We start from the raw sequence: 25,608 nt of genomic DNA, 5'->3' as shown, positions 1-25,608 counted from the left end.
CCCTCCGCCCCCCGGGCCGCCCGCCCGCCCGCCGCGGGGCAGCGCCGGGGCGCCAACGCCGAGGGGCTGTTCTTTTAAGAAAACCCTCCTTTTCTCCGGGCTGAACCCAAAGCCGCCTTTTCTCCGCGCTGAACAATCCCACCTCTCAGCCTTTCCGTGTACGAGAGGGGCTCCAGCCCTCTAATCATCCTCGTTGCCCTTAGTTCTTTTTTGTAAGAAGTATCATTTTTTCTGTATCCTTACACCCTTCAGGTAATACGTACTTTCCTGTACTTTTTGTGTCCTAGGCAAAAAAAAAATTAGTAGTCAGACCAAAGTTCAGCAAAAGGTGAGGAGGTGGCGATGGGGAGGTTGGTGGGGGACAGGCTCTGCACAGCAGTGGGTACCACAGACAGCCTTGCTCTGAGCCTGCTGGAGCTCTGTGGGGCACGGAAAGGAGCTACATTCCATCAGCCAGACTGACGTGAGCTTGACTTTTCCCTCTACATTGCTCAGAAGCGTGGTGGAACTGCATGGGAAGCAGGACAGTTAGGAAGAAGAAGAAAAAGGAGGGAAGTTTCAACCATCACTGACAAATCCATAATAATTCGTTAAAAGCCTGGAATGGAATTTTGTGAATCACATCTCTTTAATTTTTTTGCTCTGTATTTTAAAATCATACTGCAAAATGTATATTTTACGTTCTGGTGGTGATTGGGCTTTATAGTGGATGGTACTGTACAGTACCTTAGTGTGTAGTACAGATGTACTGTACAGTTCAATTTGTTACAGATGTGTTTGCTGAACACTGACAGGAACTGCTGACTTCTGCAGGTAGAAACCTCATTCAGTAGGATGGAATTTCTGTGAGCTTTATAATTTGTGTTTTTAGAAACTCTGAACACACCTGAAACTATTCTCAAAAGACCATTCTATTTTGTAAGTCCAAAGTCAGGCTAGTAGGGCAATCTTAATTTGTCCTTGTTCATATGTATCCTCTTTTCAACAGATGTTTAACGGTGTGAGCTTTTCAGCATTCCTGGTGAATTACACACTCTGGGAATTAATCAAAGTTATTTAGTGAATGAAGTTATTGCGTGGAGGATCTGCCTGTCCTTACCTGTGACAGAGGGATGGTACATATATACAGGAGGAGAATGGATTTCAGGAAGGGCATGAGCATCTTGGAGTAAAAATAGTTAAATCCTGCTGAGATCAGCTGCTGTCCAGGGACATCACCCAGGTCTAATTCAGGTAGTACAGAAGTTAACCAGCTCTCATCTGTTCTAAGCAATTTAGGAATTTTATTTACCTAAGAGATTTTTTCCACTATTTATTCAACAAGTGTTGTATTTATCAATACCTCAGCAACACTATTCCATTTTCTATCCCAGAGGACTGTGTGCTGCTGGACAGTTCACTTCTCCCTGCAGCTCCTGTCTGTATATTACTGATTATTTCTGGCTGCATATCCTGAAATTGTGTGGTCTGATTTAGAGAAGAGCTGAACTTTGCAGCTGCAATTTAAGTCAGTGGGAGCTGGGCCCAGAAGGATGTATGGTGTTAGAAGCTCTGCCAAATCAAGCCCCTACATCTCCCCAAAATTCAGAGGGTTTGGTTTTTTCTTCACTTTTTTGCTCAATCCATCTGTAGCCTTTCTTCATAGGCATGTTATGAAGATAAATTCAGTAAACCTGGGATTATTAGGGAGGTACATGATAAAATAGCCCATGACACAATCAGTACAATGTGTCTACACTTAGTATAATTACCACTGAGTAGGTAAGAGGTAGATAGTACCTTCCATCCTATGCTGTGAATGAGGGGAGAAAATGTCTTTATCCCAGTACTAAGACCCACCTGCCTCAGGGGAGCTGCAGGGGCACCAACACCAAGGTGCTGCTTTTTAAAAAACCTCCTTTTCTCAAGGCTAAACACCCCCAGCACTGTATGGGACTCCTGCTCCAGATCCTTTCCTAGACACGCTCAATGTCTGTCTTGTGAGGGGCCCAAAATGGAATCCAGAATTCGAGGAGTGACTTCCTAAAGCCCAGTAGAGGGGGACGGGCACTGCCCTCATCTTGCTGGCCACATTATTTTTGATACAAGCTTTCTTGGCCACCTCAGCATGGCTTGAGTTGGAAGGGACCTTAAAGCTCATCCAGTGCCACCCCCTGCCATGGGCAGGAACACCTTCCACTAGCCCAGGTTGCTCCAAGCCCCATCCAGCCTGGTCTTGGACACTTCCAGGGATGGAGCAACCAGGTTCTCTGGGCAACCTGTGCCACGGCCTCCCCACCCTCACAGGGAAGAATTTCTTCCTAATCTCTACTCTAAACATGCCCTCTGTCAGTGTGAAGCCATTGCCCTTGTTTTGTCACTCCATGACCTTGTAAATAGTCTCTCTCCCTGTTGCTTGTAGGCTCCCCTCAGGGACCACAATTAGGTCACCCCAAAGTGTTCTGTTCTCCAGGCTGAACAATCACAAATCTCAGCCTGTCCTTGTATGAGAAGGGTTCCAGCCCTTTAACCATCTTGGTGGTCCTTGGTTCTTGGTTATAAAAGTATCAATTTGCTATATCCTTATACCCTTCAACTAACAGTTCTTTACTGGCGCTCTTTGTGTCCTAGAGGAAAAATAGTCAGACTGAAGCACAGCAAAAGGTGAAGAAGTTGCGATGAGGAGCTTGGTGGTACATGAACTCTGCAAACCAGCTGGAAACGACAAACAGCCTTGGTCTGAGGGTACGTGTGGGGTACAGGAGAAGCAGGTGTGTGTATAGTTAAATTAGCCACTTCTGTTAGGGATAATAAAAAGTCCTTCTATAAATACATTAATAACAAAAGGAGAGGCAAAGAAAACCTCCATTCTTTGAGGGACTTGGAGGGAAACATAGTTAATAAAGATGAGGAGAAGGCTGAGGTACTTAACACCTACTTTGCCTCAGTTTTTACCAGTAGGACAGGTGGCCCTCAAGGCAACTGGCCTCTGGAGCTGGTAGACAGAGATAGGAAACCAAATAGTCCCCTTGTATTCCAGGAGGAAATAGTTAGTGACTTACTGAGTCATCTGGATCCTCACAAGTCTATGGGACCAGACGGGATCCATCCTAGGGTAATGAGGGAGCTGGCAGAAGAGCTTGCCAAGCCGCTCTCCACCATCTTCCAACAATCCTGGCTCACTGGGGAGGTTCCATACGACTGGAAGTTGGCAAATATCACCCCAATCCATAAAAAAGGCTGCAAGGCTGACCCGGGTAACTACAGGCCTGTCAGCCTGACCTCGGTGCCTGGCAGAGTTATGGAGCAGATTATCCTGTGTGAAATCACACAGCAGCTACAGGATGGACAAGGGATCAGACCCAGCCAACATGGGTTTAGGAGGGGCAGATCCTGTTTGACCAACCTGATCTCCTTTTACGATCAGGTGACCCACCTGGTGGATGAAGGGAAGGCTGTGGATGTGGTCTATCTGGACTTCAGCAAAGCCTTTGACACTGTCTCCCATAGCATACTCCTGGAAAAGCTGGCAGCCCACGGCTTAGACAGGGGCACTCTCTGCTGGGTCAGGAACTGGCTCGAGGGCCGGGCCCAGAGAGTGGTGGTGAACGGAGCTGCATCCAGTTGGCAGCCGGTCACCAGTGGTGTCCCCCAGGGGTCAGTGCTGGGCCCAGTCCTTTTCAACATCTTTATCGATGATTTAGATGAGGGGATTGAGTCCATCATCAGCAAATTTGCAGATGACACCAAGTTGGGAGGGAGTGTCGACCTGCCGGAAGGCAGGAGGGCTCTGCAGAGGGATCTGGATAGACTGGAGAGGTGGGCTAACTCCAATGGAATGAAGTTCAACAAGGCCAAGTGCCGGGTCCTGCACTTTGGCCACAACAACCCCCTGCAGCGCTACAGGCTGGGGACAGAGTGGCTGGAGAGCAGCCAGGCAGAAAGGGACTTGGGGGTGCTGATCGACAGGAGGCTGAACATGAGCCAGCAGTGTGCTCAGGTAGCCAAGAAGGCCAATGGCATCCTGGCCTGCATCAGGAACAGTGTGGCCAGCAGGAGCAGGGAAGTGATCCTTCCCCTGTACTCTGCATTGGTGAGGCCACACCTTGAGTATTGTGTTCAGCTCTGGGCCCCTCAGTTCAGGAAGGACATTGAGGTGCTGGAGCGGGTCCAGAAAAGAGCAACGAGGCTGGTGAAGGGACTTGAGCACAAGTCCTATGAGGAGAGGCTGAGGGAGCTGGGATTGTTTAGTCTGGAGAAGAGAAGGCTTAGAGGCGACCTCATCACTCTCTTCAACTACCTGAAGGGAGGTTATAGCCAGGCGGGGGTTGGTCTCTTCTCCCGGGCAACCAACAATAGGACAAGGGGACATGGGCTCAAGCTCTGCCAGGGGAGGTTTAGGTTGGATGTTAGGAAGAAATTCTTTACAGAGAGGGTTATCAGACATTGGAACAGCCTACCCAGAGAGGTGGTGGATTCACCATCCCTGGAGGTTTTTAAAAAGAGATTGGATGTGGCCCTTAGTGCCATGATATAGTAATTGGAGTTGGATCAGGGGTTGGACTTGATGATCTTGGAGGTCTCTTCCAACCCTACCTATTCTATGATTCTATGATTCTATAGGGTACAGGAGAAGCAGGTGTTTGTGCGGGACAGGAGAAGCAGGTGTGTGTATAGGGTACAGGAGAAGCAGAGGGGTGTGTGGGGTACAGGAGAAGCAGGGGTGTGTGTGTGGGACAGGAGAAGCAGGTGTTTGTGTGGGACAGGAGAAGCAGGGGTGTGTGTGTGGGGTACAGGAGAAGCAGGTGTGTGTGTGGGACAGGAGAAGCAGGGGTGTATGGGGTACAGGAGAAGCAGGGGTGTGTGTGTGTGGGCGCACACGGTGTGAGGCACAGGCCGGGCATGGAGCCATGGCGGGAAGCTCCCCCACAGCAGGGACCTTCCGTCAGGGCCTGGCCTCCACACACTGCCCCTCTGCAGTGGGTTTAACCCCACTGCACAAAAACACAGCCTTTCCCCTCAGGGGTTATCCCATGTCCACTCCCACACTGGGGTTCTGTGAGCCGTGAGGGAGGGCCCGGCTCCTCCGGGAGCCCTCAGGCCGCCGTGGGCTGAGGAGCCGAAGCAGGTGCCGGCGGGGGGGAGAAGCAGGAAAATTACTGTTGTTCTCAAATACTTCTTAGACTTCTGTGATTTTCATAAGGACCAGCAAGTGCACTTAGGACATTAAAGCTTACTGATGAAACATGACAGTGAAGTACAGCATTTAAACACCCAACACATCCTTCAGAGCAACAGTAAGAGTAGAATAAGGCGTCATTGATGTGCAACTCAGTGTCTCCTGCCTTAACATTTCTGTGGCACAGTAAAATGATGAACTGAGTTTTCTGCTCATTTAAGTTGAAAGTCATGCTTTGCAGCACTGCCTTAGCATGAGAGGAGGGAAGGCTGGGAGGCAGATAGTGCAGCTGTGTGGTCAGTGGAGGTACCAACACTGGGGTAGGAGTTACATCAGGGGCTGACTTGGCATCCTTGCTCCACTGCTCTGCCTTCCATGATGCAGGGATGAGATCCATATGGAGTCAGCACATCATTCCTCCCACTCCAGAACAGTGCAAATACCTCCAGTCAGTGAGGTGGTTGCCTGGTGTGGTGGAGAATTGGAATGGGGTAGACACACTAGGAATATGAGACTTTTACGTGCACCGCAATGTACACCCGAGTAAGTCTGATAAAGAACACAAATGGAAATCTCTTGGTCACAAAGAATACGATTACAGAGCGATAGAGGGAGTGCTTTAATGAGCTGCTTAATTGTGAGAGGGAGAAAGACAAACAATAAATGGTTGTTCTCCAAGCAGCTGAGCCATTTGTGGTGGATTTCAAGAGATTTAAGAGGCAATCAAAATACAGGCAGTAAATAACAAAACACCAGGTGCTGATAATGTTTCTACTGAAATATGAAAAAAAAAGGGGGAAAATTACTGAAAGATTTTACAAGGTCACTTGTTTGGTCTGCAGATCTAAAAAACAACTGCCAAGGAAGAAACAAGACATACTTAAATGAAATCTTTAAAATTAATCAATTTCTGTGGGAAATATATTTTCTATAAAGCTAGAAAAAAGCCTATATCAGTATATGGCATGAGGTGATCTTTTGGCAGTGAAATCTTTTTAAATCCTTGTTAAAAAAAAGGGAAGTATTTGAGTGGCACAAGAATGATGGACCATCTGGCCAAGAAAACATTTAATTTTCAGGCATTTCATATTTTAAATGTTTGAATAATCTCAAATCTTTTAAAACACTTCTCTACAAAAAAACCTACAAAAGCCAATAAAAAAGGAAAAAACCAAACCCAACACCCCACCACCACACCTGCTCCAGAAATCCAGCTCTGAGTAACTGCAACTCAGAAGGTGACACTTCAGCAACATAATACGACAATGAGGTGTGGAAGGTTATTTTAAAGTGTAGTGGGTGAACCTGACTCAAACCAGATCCAACCACAGCCCTTGTAGGTATCTCTGTACTCATGTATTAACATTTTGGGGCCAGCTCTGTGAAGTTTCAGCAGCACATTATGTACTAATTAATTGTAAGAACAGTTACATTAAACCAGGAGAATTACAGCTCACACAGTAGAAAGATGAAAAGTATTGTCCACTATCACACTCATGAACTTCTCAAGTAAAATAATAATAATGGCCAGTCTTCGCGAACGAAGATTTGGGGAAAGGTCTTTTACCTTTCCAGCCTGCGCAATGGATTTTTTTTTTAGGTGAGACACAGCCTGCGCTGAACTGAGCCCACCCTTTAATCCTAAGGTTCATCTGCCGGGGCCAAGCAAGCTTGGACAATGGCAGTGAGGTCCTCAGGACGTAGGTTTGTTTAGAGTGACCTTCTCATAGATGGATGGCCTCACAGGCCTAACGAGCTACCATCTGCCCGGGGGACTTGGGATTCGAACCCGTGGTCGCAGCAGTGAGAGTCCTGCATGCTAACCACTAGGCCACCAGGGGTCCCCCCTCAAGTAAAATAATATTTGACTTAAAGGCTAAAGAGTGACTGACAAGCAATAGTGACACGTTTAATGAAAAGAGTGTTCCTGTAGGGAGGAAGCTCTGGTTGGGAAGAGATGGGGAGTTGCCTACACCAGGTGAGGAGGAGATGAAAAGGGCAGGTTAGTAGACATGGAGGAAGAAGGTGGGAATAGTAACTTTAGAGAAGAACAGTGGTGGACCTCTTTTTTGTCTGATGCTGTCTGTGTTTAAGCTGCAGAGTAGAACAGTATCTTGCAAAAATCGCTGGGAAAGATGGTCAGGTTCCTTCCTCCTTGTCAGGCTGCTGCTGCCCTTGTGTCTGTCTTACCCCCCACTGACTCCAGAGTAGGTGCTTTACGTGTGTGTCCTGGCTGACTGGCTCTATGGCCTTCCTTGCTGGGCTTTTGCTCAGTTTGCTGTCTGCAGAGCCTTGCAAAGTATCTCCACCAAAGGAACTTCAGGCAAAGAAGGAGTTAAAGTAGTCCAATATATTAAGTGGTACCTAAAAAACAACAACAGAGGAACAACATTACAACTGGTGTCCCTTAGTACCAGCAAAAGGCTCATGGAATCCCAGAATGGTTTGGGCTGGAAGGGACCTCAAAGTTCATCTTGTTCCACCCCCTGCCACGGGCAGGGACACCTTCCACCAGACCAGATTGCTCCAACCCCCTCCAGCCTGGCACTGATCCTGCCACCAGAAGCACATGGGATAGATTCCTGCCTCTGCATTGTCCTGCTCAGCTGCTCCTGCCTCCCACAGACCTGGAACTGCAAGAGGAGGCATCACCCTGCATTACTTTACAACGGGTATCATGGACTTACAGAGTACATAAACCAGCAGTCCTTCTTCCATTATGTCTTTATCACTTTCTCCTCTAGTAATGATGTTCAATTTACCCTACTAGACTTTCTGTATCTTTATACACCTATTGAAGGTTTTATGACAACATCCTCTCAGCCTTCCTTCCAGCTGTTCCCTGCAGAGGTGATGATGGATGGACAGCAACTCTAAACCTGACCACTTTGGTTATGCCTGCCAGTGTTTTCCTTCCAAGGTGTTTGGCCAAAGGAGGGCATAAATTCAGTAAATGTCCACAATTAAGACAGCCAGTTAATGGCATCAAGGAAGGAAACTTTAAAATTCCATAGAGGTTGATTTCCTTCAGATTACTCAGACAAGAGCATTTGTATTTAGAAAACTGGTAAAATGAGGGCCAAATATAGTCTAGTCTGCCAGGGATGTCACTAGGAGTTTTTGAATGTGTCCCAGGTAAGACTGAGGCCCAAAGAGAGATGTAGCTCTTTAAATCCCAGTTCCTCTGCTATAAATCCATTCGATATGCAAGACTTTCCCAGATGGTATAAAACGCCAAGACCTCACTAAATTATTCAGGATGAGTCTGATAACACTGAGATTATGAAACAGTAATATCAGATAAAAATAAACGTTTCTCACTTCAGAGTTTATCTACCTTTCTAATGTAAATTTATGGTTATTAAAGGAGGTTATTTATAGCTGTCTTTTCAAGCTCCTACATAACAGTGCTGCTGCCTGTGCCTTTAGACACAGATAGAAATCACATTAATGAGCTACTCACCCAACAACTCAATGAATGCAGGAGTGAGGAGAATTCACAAGATGAGACAAGTAACAAAAAAAAATCCCAACCTTTGTTTCTGCTTTAAATACATCAGGGTAATTTAGGAGAACACAGTAGTTTTAAATCTTGAAAATAATGAATACAATTTATAAATAGGCATGTGAATATGTTTAATGACTTAGTTAACAGTACCAACAAAAGCGAATTTGGTCATTTCAAGGTTACTTGGTTGCAAATTATGGTATGTAGAGCTCAGAAATCTTACGTGGGCAGTCAAGTACAATAATTCTGACTCTTTTTTAAACATTAACACTGTTCTGAATGGGTTTGCTATTTTTTATGCTTTAAACACCAGCATGGAACAATGCATAAAATCCCATCATCTCTTCTACTTTTCCCATTCTCTTTATGTAGAAGCCTTCTGATCTCACTTACCTCAGCACTGGCAGTGATCTAGAGGGTTCTGTACCTACACAGTAAGGCTCTCAGACTTGCTCTGTGGTTCTCCATCTATACTGGCACTACAAAGAGTGCATTTCAACAGTAAAATTACTTTTTTTTCAGTCAAAATAAATTCAGGTTTTTTTCTAATATAGACATAAGTACAACGAGTTCAACCTCTCTTGCCAACCTTGAGAAAACGTAACACAAATTGCGTTACACATACAATGAGTCCTTCTTCAAAAGAGGCATCACTTCTTGCAGTAGAATGTTGGTGGAAAAGCAGGAGGGGCTGCACTGTACCACAAATTATAACAGTTCCTGTGCACATTGCACTGAAGTGACCTGATTTCTGTTTTGGCTCCTAAATTCCTTTCAGGGGTCACTTTTCCAGGTAGGCCACTTACCAATCGAGTTACCGTGGGAATGGAATATTCAGCACTCAAAAATAATATCATTTATGGAGCAAAAATTGTCTTTGATGGGAATTTGCAGCTGCAGATTTGTAACAAATAAAGAGGTTAGATAAAATGTCACAGACAAATTCATGGCAGATAGGGAGGCACAGGTGGTGACCAGAACCAAACCCAGAACCAAAATCTGCTTTGACTAGAACCTATGGAAAACTGTAGTAAAACAAGGCACATTTCCCAAAGATCTTTATGGCTTCCCATGGAAAGGCCTATTAGCTCAGTTATATAGGTTTAGTTTATTAAGTTATTAAACACATTATTACACCTGTATACTTTCTGTGAAGATTTGTGCTAAGAAAACTTGATCTCTCAAAATGTTCAGGAATGAAGGAAGTTCATTTCAAGAGCATGTGAATATTCATTAGCATTTTTAGTACTCTTCTATCTCTGGTACAAAGTTCAAACTACAGGATTTGTACTTGGGAGACACTAATTAGAGTATTTTAAAACTGCTGTATAAATTACACGCTTTTTTAGATGCTGAAGTATAATAGTTCCAAGACTAACTTTAGATGTTCTGCTGATGTTTATAACACATCTAAGTTTTAATATCTTGTTTTTATAACAGTGACAGAACACTAGGAAACTGCCCTTTCTTACGTGGCTTGGGGATGTTCCAAATATATTTTTTTGTTTACAGAAATGTCCATTACACATACTATACCAAAGTGTCAGAGGAAAGTGAGGATTTTTCTGATATCTAGAAAAAAATAAATGACTTTGACAAGGCAGGATGTCCTGCCAGCATGATTATAGCTGTAGTAGTCATCAGTTTGGTTCACTTTGCTCATCTTTTACTTCAGGCTTGATTAGCTATAAATTCTATAGCTTGTCCCCTCTGGATCAAGTACCTAAACAAGCTTTGATGTTCCAAGGATTTTCTAGCCAAGTATTTTGTAAGGGGGAAAATGCTTAAGGGTACTGTTTGATAAGTCAGTGAGTCTGTGAATAGCAAGGGAAACAGGTATATGATATTTCCTCTGTTTTTTCATTGGTTTGGGGTTTTCCTCAAGTAGCCTGTTTTTTTCCGCAAGACCCATAAAATTCAGTAGAAATTGCAGGTGCTTGTACTTGCAGAATTTTGGGTTTGGCTTTAATCACAACTCATCCTGATTTTCAGTTTCAACACTGTTGTTCTCATGCAGAATTTAATTCATTAGTCTGTCAGTTTTCAATTCAGTAGGAGGTTAATATTAGTATGTCCCAAGGATCTGGGCTGTAGTTAGTCCTTAATACACTCATTAATTATCCAGAAAGGCAGAAATGAGGGGTAGAACAGAAAAATGAGGTCAGCAGGATTTACAGATGACAAAATTATTTAGTGTAACTCTTCCTAAGAGAAGGCTGTGATGAACTTCCTGGGAACAGAACGAGACAAATTGGCAGCATAATGGTTGATGAAATTCAGACATTGACAAATGCAGGGGAGAGCACAGGGAATGGAAAACCTGAACTGCTTGTACCCATGGCCCTGCTCTAACTTCTCACTAACTGCTGAGGGACAGAGAACACCCAGCTCAATTACAGCCTCTCCTCGAAACCTAAATGAGGTGGTGGAATACAAAAAAATAGCCTAGAAAAGACCCACAATACAATGGGAAAACATTTGTTCCTGTTCTACTTTAGACTTTGCAATAAGCCAGGGTCATTCCACCTCACAGGAGATACGGGAGGAGAGGGGCATGTCTCTAACAATTCCTGCATCCCTTGTCCAGTGTGTCCTGTTGCCGAGGCAGGAAGCTGGAAGCCCATTGTTACAACACCTGCTGGGCTGTGTGGGAACCTGTGAAGGTCGTTTGCCTCCCTCTGCTTTTCATGCTCAAGCTCAGGGCCACTCAGGGATATTCTTGTGATTGTATTGTTGATTTATGCAGGGCAGAGCTGCTCCCTACAAGATGCCATCAGTCTGCTTTTACTCATTTCTGATCACCTTGAGCACATGCACATCCATCTCCCATTTTATTCCTCCTAACTAGCTGCCATCTTGGCAACACCACTTTTTATGTTATTTATAAATGTTTCCTCTTGGGATCCTGGAGACACATTTGTACTCTCCTTTCTCCCCTCATTTGCTTTTCTTATTGGTTTTGGTTCCTTTTGAGTGAGTTCTCCCTGTCTCAGATCAGTTCTCTGCATAGCAAGCACACTAATCAGGGGATAGAGAGACAGCAGGATCAACTGAGAGGTTCATTAGCATTACACATGCTGGTTAGAGCCAGGCTCAGTTACACTGGAAGCAACACTAATCCTACAAGACTAAATATTTTTGTTAGATGAACTCTGCTCCAGCATAAAATTGCAATTTTTCACTTTTTCTCCAGTGAAATTGCCAAACAGTCCTTTGTAGTTCTGATGGTAACCCAGAACCAAAACCACAGAAGGGTGTTTGTCAACAGGTTTTCATGCAATTTGTAAATTTTTTGCTCATTTTAGTCTACTTTTAGTTTAGAAGTCTAATTTTTTCTTACTTTTCTCATGTAAGAGGTTTGCAACAAGTGAAACACAAGCATAAAAATAATCTCCATATAGCCCAATATTGGCTAATTTTAAAATCACTGAGTTCTACTTAAAATTTGTAAATCCTCTAAGCACTTCTGACTGTAAGAGCCCCCAAAATGCCATTCTGATTTATGTAACAAGGTATCTGACATAATTCACAGAAAGAGGAAAAAAGCTGTAAAGCAACCCTGCAGCTGTAGTTTCTCTGTGTGAATGATTCTCCCCATATCTTTATGAAATAGCCTAAATTAATTACAAGGATGCCAATTTTAGCTCTTGGTTGATCAAATGAAATTACAGAGATTCCCAGGAGGACATTGTATGAAGGCCTAGGTTTTGGGAAATATTTAAGTTGACGAGAAATTAATTTTTCCCTTATTAGTTCTCATTTCACAAACAGACTCCTCTTTGTTCATAACTGGCTGCTGTAACAGCTTTGAGTCTTTAATTATTACTAATTATTGACTAAAGATTTGTTATATTTGAAAGTTGGGGCCTTTTGGCTCCAACTAATGAATAGGATGGGATGAAGGAAAAAGGTAGTGAATTATTCACTAACTTTGGCTTAATTACAATCAAATGACCCTTTCTGAATTGGAAAGCACTTGGTGAAAAGCAGAAGACAAATGAGATGTTTCAGTATAAATAATGAACAGCTCTATTTTTTAAATTTAACCCCCAAATTAAAAAATAAAACCAAGCCCACTCTACATTGTCTGTTCTGTAGCCTTGCAATAAGATGGTTTTGTGAGTTCAGAACACATTCTGTTTGACCTTCCTGGAGTTTTCTTTTGGGTCTGACCTTGCACCTGCTTAGCTTTAGAGACTGTAATTCTATCCCACTGAAAAAATGATGCTGAAAGCTCCATAAAGGTCTTTTTCTTCCATCTTATGCCCCATTTTCCTTGTACAATGAACAAAACAGAGGAATTATGTTGCAGGACCATGTGTGTGTGCGAGGACTATATTTGCAAGAAACAACATTTGCTTCAGAATTCAAATGTTTAAGCAATATCTCATTCACGTAACTACACTCTTTTCTTAATCCTAGAGGACATAATTTAATTAAAAACAATTCAATAAGGCATAAGATACTCCTTCAGTGCAAAAAGCTATCTGTAAGGATAGCTGTAAGGATCTAAATATTTTATTAACTTTCCAAATTCTCTTAAAAGTGCATCTTTGGGACTCCAGGTGCTCTGCCCCTCAGCACATTTCTGCATGTCCTTATCCTTGAACACCCTCCAGATGGGCAGAGTTAAATTGCACCTTTTGCTGTGAATTGATGCAGGTTTGTGAGCTGAGTGTCTGTGAAGAGGATGATGGCCTGCAGTTCACAACAGCTTGCATCTTGGAGCAGTAAATTGCTGGCATTTTGGAAATACTGTCCTGAGTCCTGCTCTAGACTCCTCATTCCTTTCCACTGCACTGAGTTGCTGTGGGTAGAGATCAAAGTTAAAGAAATTAGAAGGCCCAGCAAGGTATCTTTTGGACAGATAAATCTACTTTTCTTTCGGAGGGGACTGGAATTAATTGACAGGCATAAAATAGATATTTTTAATGTTTTCTCTACTCAAATGAAAAGTTGTGGTTGTTTGTTTTTTTTAAAGTCTGTCTTTTATCACATCAGAGACAATGGGAGACCACACATCATTTCCAAACCTACATGGATAATGAGTGGTTAATGGTAATTAGGTTTTACCTATGGTGTTACAAATGGGCATTACATACTTGGCTTAGTAATGCAGCTGAAATAGATACAGTCTGCAAACTGCTGAAATTTAGCTTTCTGTAAAGTGTGAGGCTTTACTTTTTGATTAATAAACCAAGAGCTTGTATATCTGAGACTGAAAAGCAAGGAGGTTCCCATGTGTTTACATGGAACTGTCCTTCTCTTCTTTTCCTCCTTCCCTTTCGCCCAGCCACGGCTCGTGTCCTGGTTTATGGAAAGACCAGAAAAATGTGATTGTCTAATAATTAACCGAGAGAGTAAACTACTCAGTGTTCCAAGGCAGACACCAGGAAGGGGGAACAGTCTCTGGAGAGGTCAAATTAGTGTGTATGGTGCCAGGGATAAACAGTGCCTATCCTTGACTGCATCACTGGCAGGCAGCAGCTCCGGCCAAGCACGCCAGGAAAGGGAAGATGAAGCACAGGGAAACCCAAAGCATATTGCAGAGCCAGGAGCAGCATCAATCTGTGTAAATGTGACCTGCAGCTTCTTTCAAACCAGCCAGGGTAACTCAATCCTCATTTCTGGAGAGAGATATTTACCAGGGATTTGTTTCTAAAGATCTGTAACTTCAGGTATCTGTTGGCTCACCCCGAGTCCTAAACATGCTGGGAGGCTTTGAGGAGCTCTCAGTAGGAACTGGCATCACACCAAATGAGAGGAGCATTTCCAGTGGGGTAAAAGCAATCTGTGATGACTGATGATGTGCCTCTGGCCTTCAGTGAAACATATTTGAAGCTAGGAAGAAGGTGCCTCCCCAAAGGTTTGGCTGTCCTGGCAGTTTAAACAAATGAAGCGTACTGAGAGTGTTCAGATGGGATTCTGGGAAGTTGGCTTCCAATTTGGGTTAATCTGGCACTGTGGAGAGGGAAATAGTGGATTTTATCTCTTTATAAATCCATTCGGAAAAAAACCCAACCATTATTTGCTTTCTTTTTCACAAATGCCACTGTTCAGTCATGCAAATATTCAAATAAACCAGTAATAGTTTGCCAGAAGACAGGCTGCTACAAAAGATACAGACAAGTTCAGATAAAAATATGCTAAAAATGATAAAAATAAAAAAAAGAACACTGAAAAATAAGTAAATACCAGAGTAAGATTACTCGGGCAAACTTAATACATCTCTTTTTTCACATGCAAGATTTTGTAGCCTTTAATTCCCTGTTCAAACACTGCTGGTATGTGGACAGGGGGACCTGTCAGAAGAGCCCCTGCTCTGCTCAAGGGCACAGAAAGGATGATACTTGATTATTTTGTTTCCTCCTCAGTCCTCAAGAGTGTGCCCTGAAACATTATCTACTGCATGTGATCGAGACCCTGCTCTGTTGAAAAATAACTAATTTCTTTTTCTGTCACATCCCCCCATCCAAGAGGCCCCACTGGTGAGCACATCTTACATTTCTACAGGCCAGAAAGGTTGTATTAGTCATAGTTCTAGCAGTAGGGGTATTAATAATACTAAATACACCAGTGGACAGTGAAGCCTTAGATGCACAGTTCACAACAGCTCATTCAAGGTGCCCTTGTTTGGGGCATACTCAAGGATTTCTGACCAGGATACATTTAAATTTTACTTTCATTAATCTTATGTATGAGCAACACTGTATTGCCAACCACAGAGTGCAACCCCTAAAGAGCACATTGTTAGTGAGCATTTGATGAAAAGCTTTGGTCCTAATTATGCTCAGTTTGAGAGACCAGGTTGATACTGCTCTCAAATGGGGAGAGAACAGAAAGAGTAACCAGGATTGCATATTTTGGTTCACCATGTTCAGCCAGAGCAGTTTTTACATAGTGAGTGACCCCATGGTGGACTGACCCATGGTGTGCCCCAAAATGGTGGAGTGACCCCATGGCCTGCCCCAGAATGGTGAACCTACCACATGTGAAGCCCCGAAATGGCAGAGTGACTGCACAGCAACCCCAGTATTGCAGACTGACCGTGGTGTGCTGTGAGCCCCAGGATGGTGCCCTTTGGCCATGTGAGCCCTGCCCTCTGAGGTGAAAGACACAAAAGGCACAGGTTGTGGGTTGAGATAACAATTTACAGGAAGCAGCAATGAGATCAGAAAATTAACAGTAACAGCAACAATCCTAATAACAACAGTGTCCAAAAGAGGGGGGGTGTTACGGGCAAAATGCCCAGCGATGGGGCACGACCGCAGCCGGCACCCAGAGACAGAGCAGAGGAACGACCGCATGGTGAAGCACAGAGTGGCACCAACTGTTTGTCCTGCCCCAAAATGTCACAGTGACTGCAAAGTGAGCCACAAAACAGCGACCCCATGGCCTGCCCCAGAATGGCAGACTGAGCCATGACGTGCTGTGAGCCCCAGATGGTGCCACACGACTGCGTGGGCCCCGTGAGGAACATCACATCACAGCTGCCCCTCGGGGAGGCCCCAGTGGAGCAGAGCAGAGACAAGGACAGTGATACAAGTGTCCAGTGGCTGCTCCGCTGAGCCTCAGTCAGCCTCTGCTCCACACTGAAATGGCAGTGGCCAACCCCGTGGCTGGCCCCAAAATGGTGGAGTGACCCCATGGCCTGCCCCAAAAAGTTGGACTGACTCCACTTGGCTTCAGTCAATGAGCTGTGTCACAAATACAACCAGTGCACACATCAGACAATTACACCTTTCAACAGAGATTTCATCTCCCACCACCACATCTCTTACCTTCCGAATCCAAAGCCAGAATTTTCAGCTGCAGGGGGGAATCCTCAAGGTAGAGCTCTCTCGTTGTGGACACAATTTGGATGCCATGAATTAGATCAACTATGGCATCACAGCGAAGCACTTGCCCAGTCCCTGCAAGAGACGTCAGAGAGCCCCTGAGATCCCAGCGCTGCCCCTGCTCCCCGAGGGCACCACCCACACAAAAGGCACCTCCCATTGAGCCAGTGACACCAACCCCACACTGAAGGAACTGAAACCGTGTCATGGCCTTGAGGACGAAACTCGGTGCAATGGTGGCTAAGAAAGCAAGAAAAGCAGTTCCCTTAAATCTTCAGCAGCTCTGATTTCCATCTCCACCACCACTTACAGGTGGTGTCTCTCAGGACACAGGCAGGGTTTGTACAGTGCAACGCTCAGACCTGGTTCATGGCCCAGAGAGCTTAAGGACTTTTACCCACAGACCATAAACCCCCATAAACTCCTTCACTGCGTGACTGCAAGGCACTTATTGACTGTCTGGTTCTGTCTGTCCCTAGAAAAACTAACCAGCTACATTTTTGACAGACATTGTCATACAACACATGCTTCTCTCTCTCTTCTCCAAACTTCTTCTTCTTGCAGTATATTGTAAGCCAGACTAAAAAATTCCTGTGCATGCCTTGTTGTGTCTGAATAAGTTAAAGTTTGTGACATGCCTTACTTTGGATGTTGGTTTAAAGTTTGCCAAGTACTTGATACTACCGTAAGTTTCTAAAGTTTCCCTTTGTAAAAGTTTGTTACTGAACCTCCTGAGAATTTTGCTGTTTGTCCCATGCAGCGCCCAGAGTGAATCAAAGAACCTTGCCCTAAACTCACTGAGCTGGCCGGGGTATTACAGTATGGATTTTACATGTGGAATTGGTGAGGAAAACAGAAGGGGTCATCTTTGTCTGAAATTTATGAAGGGTCCCTGGCTGTGAGACTTTTTAAAAAGTAAGTACTTCTTGATTGCATCGTGGTGCACCGAGTGTATCTTTGCTCCCATATCCCCTCTATTTTTTTATATGCAAATATATGCATATATTTATCTATCTCATGGTTTTTCACCAGTAAGAATTTTTATTGCAATACAACTAAGAAGTGTTATCTTGTTCTCAGGAAAACAAACATGGATGACATGTGGGAGTGTGATGCAGCAATATGTGTCACAACTAGATTTTGGGTGCATTCTGATGGCTCCTCTGGCCACACACCAGAACACCCCAGAGCTCTGCTGTAGCTACCCAGAGCCAATGCAGGCTCATCTCTGGCACTTTATTTTCTTGCTGGTGGGGTTTATCTTCACTTCACAGATTCCTGGCTTCCTGTAGAGTTTCCTGGGCACAAAGCAGAGCAAGCACTGTGGCAGAATCCTGTCTCTTCCCTCTCATTTCTGTGAGCAGTACATCAAATTCTGGATCAATATTAATTAAGTCAATTTTTTTAGAATGTTGCTTAAAGTGACTGAAAAATTGATTTAAAAATACCATTGGGAGGTTCCTTAGGGAATTTGATCACCATAACTTGGAGGAGTGTTCCTCACCCTTTCAAAGCAAACACTGAATGCCCCTCACATCCCCCATGTGCACTGCTTCTCTTTTGAAATGCTTCGTGTAACACTTCAGTTCTTCCCTCCCAAAACCACAGTCTGGCTCAATGCAATGGTGTAGGATGATTATTTTGGAAGCTGTATGGCCTTATTCAACTCCACTTTACCATGGTGTCTCCTTGCCATCATTATTTCATTGCTATTCAGCAATGGAAACATTGGTTTAGGGATGTCAGGCATAGGGCACTGGATTGCTGCCTGTTTGCCAAAACAAGTGACTCAAAACACTGATATTAATTCATAATGCCTCTATAGTTTGAGTGCCAGTTATCTGATAATTCACCTCTAAATTGTGTGGTATAATTGTGTCTCAAATACCATGGTATTTGAGAACAAATAAAGTGTCCCTTCTAGTTATCACAAGACATCACCATCTAATCACGTGAACCCCTCACGGTGCTGGTGAGGAATTTCAGCTGAAGGCCTTTGACTCTGAAGGAGTTTCTGAATAGTTCTGAGCTTACCCAACCTCCTAACCTTGGAATAAAGCCAGTTCCTTTAGGAATGGTTCATATTGTTGTGGTTCCCTTGCTTTTCTCTGCTGTGCTCAGGTGAACACTGAGATTGAAATTCCTCCAGGATATCTCTGGGGGCGTTGTTGCATTGCAACTTATGAATCTAAAACTAGCACATAAATCAGAAAATACTGAAAAGCAATAATGGATTTGGAAATGTTTCGAGTATGTTTTGTGCCATAATGATTTTTCCCACAAGCCACACCTCACTTACTGAACCCCAGGCTTCTCTCAGGACAGCAGAGGGGTTCAAGTCACTGCAAATGCTGACTGTTCTGCTGCTAGGAGAAAATCCAAGCTCCTGGTTCTAAGTGCTCAAGGCCAGGCTGGATGAGGCCCTGAGCAACCTGATCTAGTGAGTGGCATCCCTGCCCATGGCAGGGAGTTGGAATGAGATGACCTTTAAGGTCCCTTCCAACCCAAACCATTCTGGGATTCTGTGATATCTTTAGAATGTAAAACTGCATTTCCTTCCCCAGCCCCAATTTGATTAAATTCCAATACCAACGTAGCAATTTTTACCTTGGTAATGGGAAAGGTGCAGGAGGCCATCTGAAACAAAAAATGTCCTGAAATCTGAGATTTAACCTTTTCCTGCTAGTCTAAGTAGTATAATAGTATCTTTTTAACCATATTGCCAGTGTTTACTACACTTTTCCCACCAGCTGAGTAGTAGGCCCAACTGTGTTTCTGTTGAATGCACTTGGCAAAGGTGGGGCAGAAATTTGGGTTGTACTTCACCTCTTTCTTGAGTATTATAAACAGACTAATTATCACTCAGATTATCAAAGCACTTAAAAATCAGAATGGGGCAAATATCAACTAAACGTGCTCAGCTGAACATGCTAATTATTAGATGAAAGTTTTTGTGTATCTGGTTGTTCTTAGGACTGCAAACTGTACATGTTATGCACAACCCTGGTTATTTTGATAGATAACAGAGTACTAGACTTCAGGGTGTGTCTGTAATTGGCAATGAAATTTAAAAAATTATATACCATGCACACAGTTATAAACATGCTCTGGAAGAATGGTTACAAATTAATTTGTAGGCTAATCTGGAGTACCAGAGAATGTGTTAATTAACTTAATTGTGTTTCCCTCCTGTGCTCGTGTTCACCCAGTGAGCAGCAGGCTGCACCTCCAAAGGGACCTGCAAATGAATCACTTGCTTGGAAAGGTTTTTGGTTCAGAAGGCACCTCGCTGTAATAAACACAGTTTTCTCCAGTTTGATGCTGACTTGCAGATGTTTACAGGGTATGAGAGTAAATCAGGTCTTTGGGCTTCCACCACTGAGTCCCTCCAGGGAATTTGAAATGGATATTTAAAGGCTATTTTGGATAAACCCTCACTGGGATTTGTATCATCTGAATTCTGTGGCAATAGCCAGCATCTCTCACCTTGAAAATCATGTGACACTGAAGGCACAGAGTGGGGCTTAGTGGATCATGCCATGTTTTGAAAACTGAGGGTTTCAGTCAGGTGTAATTCAGAGAGGGAGAAGCACTTGGGCTAATAAGAGTGAAGATAAGATTGTGAGGAAAATAATCTTATCTTTAAGGAATATTCAGGTCTTACATTTCCAGCAGCTCTGAGCAACAGCAAGGGAAGGAAGCTGTATCAGTTTCTGAGCTATAAAAAGCACAGACCTTTTTCTGCTCCGCTGGATTACAGGAATCAATAATTTCACATTTTCAACACACCACCGAAGTAAATGCCTGATCTTAGTCATGTCACCCCGTGGCAGATCAAAGCCCTCAGGATCAAAGAGATTAAAGTAGCACAGGCTCTCAATATATTATTTTCTGTTTGAAAAGCATCAATTATATTACTGTAGAAATTCATGTAATGAGTTACTATTAAATTTTTTTACAGGAAAAGTCAGTCCCAACGTAAATAAAAAAATCCCTTTTCTATATGTTCCTTTACAAGTATTTCATTCCAGATTTTATCCACAGATTTCTTGATGTTACCTGTTTCAAAAGCCTCAACTCAAAGAGGTTTGAAAGCAAAGTTTTTGTGATGTGGCTCTTGTGTCAGTCCCGAAGGATTGCCCTTTGAGGAAGGATATTTGGCATCTCACAGCTGAAGCAGAATGAGCTGATTCACAGAGCGCTTTTTCCCTCTGCAGAGGACAGGCTGTCGTGACAAGAGAGGGGTGAGATCTGGAGGTAGCTCAGCTGCCTCCGTGCAGGGGAGGGGAGGAAAGCTGCACATGTCAGGCCTGATCAGATCTACTGGGGTTATCCCAAACTCCTGCATTATTCCAGCTCCAGGCAGTAACTGCAAAGTTTCCAGGAGGTTAAAATAATACTCTGCGTTGCATCAACTCGTAATTTGGCCTCACACTGCTTCATTTGTGAGGGAGGTTGTAGCAATGGATGTATGGAAAGAGTCCTGCCAAAGATGGACTGGTGAATCAGAAGTTTTTAATGTTGTTTAAACTCATGTTAAGATGGCTCTTTGCAGAGTCACTGCTTTTCCCCGATACCTTCTCTGTAACCCCTTATCTCTCAGGCAGGAGTGTCCTGGGAAGATGTTCCAAGGTGCTCCCATTGGTCCTTTGTTAACCCCTTCCTTATTGGCTGTAAACTCCTTACCTGATTGCAAGACCCCTCACCTGTGATTGGTCCCCAAGGCCTATATAAGCCCCCATCCCACAATAAACTTCCTCTTTCATCCGTCTCTCCCCTGGTGGTCTGTTGAGTGCTCCATTGTGGGGTCTCAGGGCCACGTGGTGGGGAGAAGGGTGGAAGGGCATGCTCCTTCCAGGTATGGACTGAAGCCAAACCTGAAGGATCTCCCCCTCCCAACTCATCTACCGTAAGGAGGTGACCCAGAGGTTACGTCAGTGATCTGTAGGCTCAATTTTCATTGTATCGTGAATTTGCTACCACTGACTTTTGTCTATAATGTCACTGTTTCTTCACATGGAAAAGCCCTTATTGTGTTTCACCATTCATCATGTTTAAGTAATTTCACCATCACAGAACATCAAAACTTCTTGTAGTGAGCCCTTCAGGACCAGAAAGACCTTGAGGTGCTGAAGTGTGTCCAGAGAAGGGCATGGAGCTGGGGAAGGGTCTGGAGCACCAGGGGCAGCTGAGGGAGCTGGGGGGGCTCAGCCTGAAGAAAAGGAGGCTCAGGGGGGACCTTCTGGCTCTGCAACTCCCTGACCGGAGGGGGGAGCCGGGGAGGGTCAGGCTCTGCTCCCAGGGAACAAGGGACAGGAGGAGAGGAAACAGCCTCAAGCTGTGCCAGGGGAGGTTTAGACGAGAAAAATTAGAGGAAGTTTCTTCATGGAAAGGGCTGTCAGGCATTGGCACACGTTGCCCAGGGCAGTGGTGGAGTCACCATCCCTGCAAGTGTTAAAAAAACATGTGGATGTGGCACCTGGGGACATGGTTTAGTGGTGAACAGGGTGATGGTGCTGGGTTGACAGTTGAACTTGATCTTAAAGGTCTTTTCCACCCCTAACAATCCCACAGTTCTATTATTCTATGAAACTTAGAAGTCATTTTCTCTTCTAAGTGAGGCTGAGAAGCTGCTGAAGGGCTTTTGCCAAGTTCCCTCATTCTACTAAAGAAGAAATGACTTGAACAGATTCAGTAAACTGGGATGATTCCTGGCAGGCCCAACCAGCCAGTTCCTTTCACAGGGGACATTAGTCAGACTCGTTCTTCTGTTTGCTGAAAGTTGGTTTTGCAGTTCAGGCTGCTGGAGCCACCTTCACATGGATCCACACAGGTGGATCCCTGAACTTTAAAGGCACCAACCACATGAACAGCCTGGAGAGAGTTCCTGGGTTCAGTTTTGAATTGGAGCCCCATTATAAGAAAGTATTTCTCTGTGGAAGGCAGGTAGCTCTTTGATGATTGTCAACATGAGACAAATGATCTCCTGGATGACAAAGAGGACATTAAACAGGCCAGACCTTGAGAGTTAATAGTTGCTGCTTATTTATTGGAACAACGATGTGCCTGTGCTTTCAGGTGTGCAGCAATTCACAGACTCCCTCAGCACAGCACCCAGCGTTGGCCACGATGTTGTCAAAACCATCCAAGTTGCATTTGTCTCCACAGAAGCAAAATGGTACAAGGAGAAAACATTTCCTTTGTCTTGGGAAAATAGAGCCATGAGTTGAGAAATAACATCAGTACCTGCACAAGCCATGTTGTGCTTCATCTGTTTTCTCACTTTTATGGTGTATTCAGGGCCTAATTTTAAAGGATTCCAAGCAATGTAGAGAAGGCTGGGCTCTGTGTGGTCTGTAACTAGTTTCTGCTTGTTCAATGTGCTTTTATTTTAAGAGACTTAAGTCATTTTCTCATATTTTCTGCTGACTTCTTGCTGTTGCTCTGCTTTTTAGGCTTGTAAAGAGAAGATTAGAACTCAACAGGATTTCATAGGAAATATCTCCCAGTGAAAAGCATGGAATGCAGCTATTCCAGTACATCGTGTGAATGTATATTAATTTACAAGTTTATTATTTGTTGAATTTAATTTTTAGATAAATAAAAATCAGACTTATTTCACTTATGTGTATTTAATATATATTTTCAGGAAAGACTGACTTTTTTTTTTCTTTTTAAATTTCGCTGCTTCAAGTGCTGTAACATAAAAAGATAATTTGAACCTCAAATTTTCTCCAAAAAAGTTGTGACTAGTGAACCAAAAGTGCCATTATTTGCTCAGCTGTGTTTCTTCTACTGTGCTATAAGGTTTGCTAATCCATTTGCCTTGCAAAGTTTGCTGGCAGAAAACTGGAGCTCAGGCAATGTCCAAAATCCAGAATGGGTCATTCTCTTGCGTGTTTTGGGCCTAATTCATGAGGAAATAATTACCTTCCTGCATAAAAAGATAAAACTGAGCAACGATGTTATGCCTCATATGGTTTGGTTAAAATCTGTTAGGAAGTCATTGCAGCAATGCAACCAGCTGCAAATGCTTCCCCAGTGGGACTGTCCCTCCTCTGGAACGGGGAATGAGGGTGTTTGGTGTCACAGCTGCAGTTCCTTGGAGCCACGGCAGGATCAAGAATAACAATCATGAACGCCCAGATGGTACATGGATAGCAGAAACAATATTTTCTCATTTCTAAAATCTTCAGTATTGTGTCTTATGTGGAAAAAGTTCCAAGTCTTGATTGTGTTTCTTTTTTGCTAGAGGCAAAAATAATCATACCCCAGCAAGAGTGAACAGGTGTTAGTCTAAATATGCACCAGGGGAGGTTTAGGTTGGATATTAGGAGAATTTCTGCATGGAAAGGGTTGTCAGGCATTGGCACAGGCTGCCCAGGCAGTGGTGGAGTCCCCATCCCTGGAAGTGTTCAAAAAACATGTTTGGATGTGGCACTTGAGGACATGGTTTAGTGGTGAACAGGGTGGTGGTGCTGGGTTGATGGTTGGACTTGATGATCTTAAAGGTCTTTTCCAACCTTAATGATTCTGTGATTCTATAGGAGCCCTTCCTTAGGGTGCCTCCAAGGGAGTAAGGGATGCAGAAAGGAAAGGGGATTATTTTGGGGGCTGGTGGGAATCAGCCTGCAGGTAAGAGTCCAGCTTGTGGGGTAAGAGGAGGAAAATGACAGCAACCCATGTCACAACTATCCAGAACGGAGGAGTAGACGTTTTCATTTGATATTTGGTGGTGAAAAAAGGAATGACTAAGTAAACTCTCCATTTGGGGGAGCGTGGGTGTCAATAGTTTAGATGCAAATGATTAATCATAGAATCACAGAATCCCAGACTGGTTTGGGTTGGAAGGACCTTAAAGCTCATCCAGTTCCACCCCCTGCCATGGGCAGGGACACCTTCCACTATCCCAGGTTGGCCTTGGACACTTCTAGGGATGGGGCAGCCACAGCTTCTCTGGGCAACCTGTGCCAGGGCCTGTTAATGGGAAAGTGAATATGAAAAACAATATATGACATCTGACAAATATGGAAACGAGTCTGCAAGTTGATTTTTAATTTAACTAGAAGTTAAGATAAATAAAATGAAATAAAAACATCTTATGTTTGTAGCTTATTAACCAAACACTCAAACTCTAATTGAGCCCCCAGCTTTAAGTAGTCAGGAAGAAGGAAGAAGAGGTAGATATGCTGAACGAATAACAAGGCAGCACGCGAAGGGGCAGAACAAAAGAAATGGTAATTAAAAGATAATGTCAAAGGGATAGAATGTTTTCATGGGATAACAGTCTCCTGCTGCTAAATAAATACCAAGGTGAAGTCCAGGCATCCATCAAAACTGAATGTCAAGCCAAAGCTGGTGTATTTTAAGAAGAAAGACATTTATCTGGAATTCTCATAAAAAGACGTATCTGGAGTCCTCATAAAAAGACATTACTCCTAATGCCTAAATACTTTTGGGTGTTTATCCCAGTTTGATAGATATTGCTGCTATCGATGGACCATCTTTCATGATGGTGTTACCGATTCAGTTGTGCACCTGCGTAAGAAATGCTTCCTGTATATATTCAAGCAGGATTAGTTAAGTATGCTTAGTCTAGCTTACTTGTGTGCTTGAATTTAGGGATGGTGTTCCTGGAGTGAATCACGACCTGCCAAAATCAGCAGGAGTTCTGCTGCTATTAGGCGCGATCACTATTTCGCCGTTGTTTCCCTCATTTTGCTGCTGGCCTGCTACATCTCTTCAGCTGCTAGTATCTTAACTTTGTTACAATGAGGATGATATTTTCCTATCCAAAGTAGGAAGGATGCGTGGAATCACTTTCAGGCCCTTGACCTAAAATCACAGGCAGGGGCTGAGTCTCTCCAACTCCCACATTACACCAAGAGCTTGTCCTGCGAGGCCTCAGCCGCCTGTACCGAGAGCCGCGGGCGCCCAACCCCGCGCTCTGCCGTCCTCGGCGGCGATGCCGCAGATTCCCGGGGCAGGCGGGGTTGGAGGGCTCCCCGCCCCGCAACGCCCCGCAACGCCCCGCAACGCCCCGCAACGCCCCGCAACGCCCCGCAACGCCCCGCAACGCCCCGCAACGCCCCGCAACGCCCCGC

At 44.0% G+C, this 25,608-nt stretch overlaps 2 long non-coding RNA genes across 3 annotated transcripts; one reads left to right on the top strand and one right to left on the bottom strand.

The window, feature by feature from the left end:
• Positions 1–30: 30 nt before the first annotated feature.
• LOC113977208 lies at positions 31–23,120 on the top strand. 2 transcript variants are annotated; one of them, XR_003537284.1, is made up of 5 exons: positions 31–252; positions 989–1,233; positions 2,611–2,750; positions 17,265–17,419; positions 22,583–23,120. It is a non-coding gene; the product is annotated as an uncharacterized LOC113977208 (long non-coding RNA). The 2 variants fall into 2 exon arrangements; XR_003537283.1 differs by lacking the exons at positions 17,265–17,419; positions 22,583–23,120 and adding an exon at positions 4,673–6,199.
• Positions 12,310–16,742, bottom strand: LOC113977209. Its single transcript, XR_003537285.1, has 3 exons — positions 16,448–16,742; positions 14,361–14,627; positions 12,310–13,473 (listed from the first exon to the last, which is right to left on the bottom strand). It is a non-coding gene; the product is annotated as an uncharacterized LOC113977209 (long non-coding RNA).
• Positions 23,121–25,608: the final 2,488 nt, after the last annotated feature.

The sequence above is a fragment of the Neopelma chrysocephalum genome, unplaced genomic scaffold, assembly GCF_003984885.1.
Source record: "Neopelma chrysocephalum unplaced genomic scaffold, ASM398488v2 Primary Assembly neopelma1_209, whole genome shotgun sequence".
NCBI lineage: Eukaryota > Metazoa > Chordata > Aves > Passeriformes > Pipridae > Neopelma > Neopelma chrysocephalum.
This window is presented reverse-complemented; position numbering and strand designations above follow the sequence as displayed.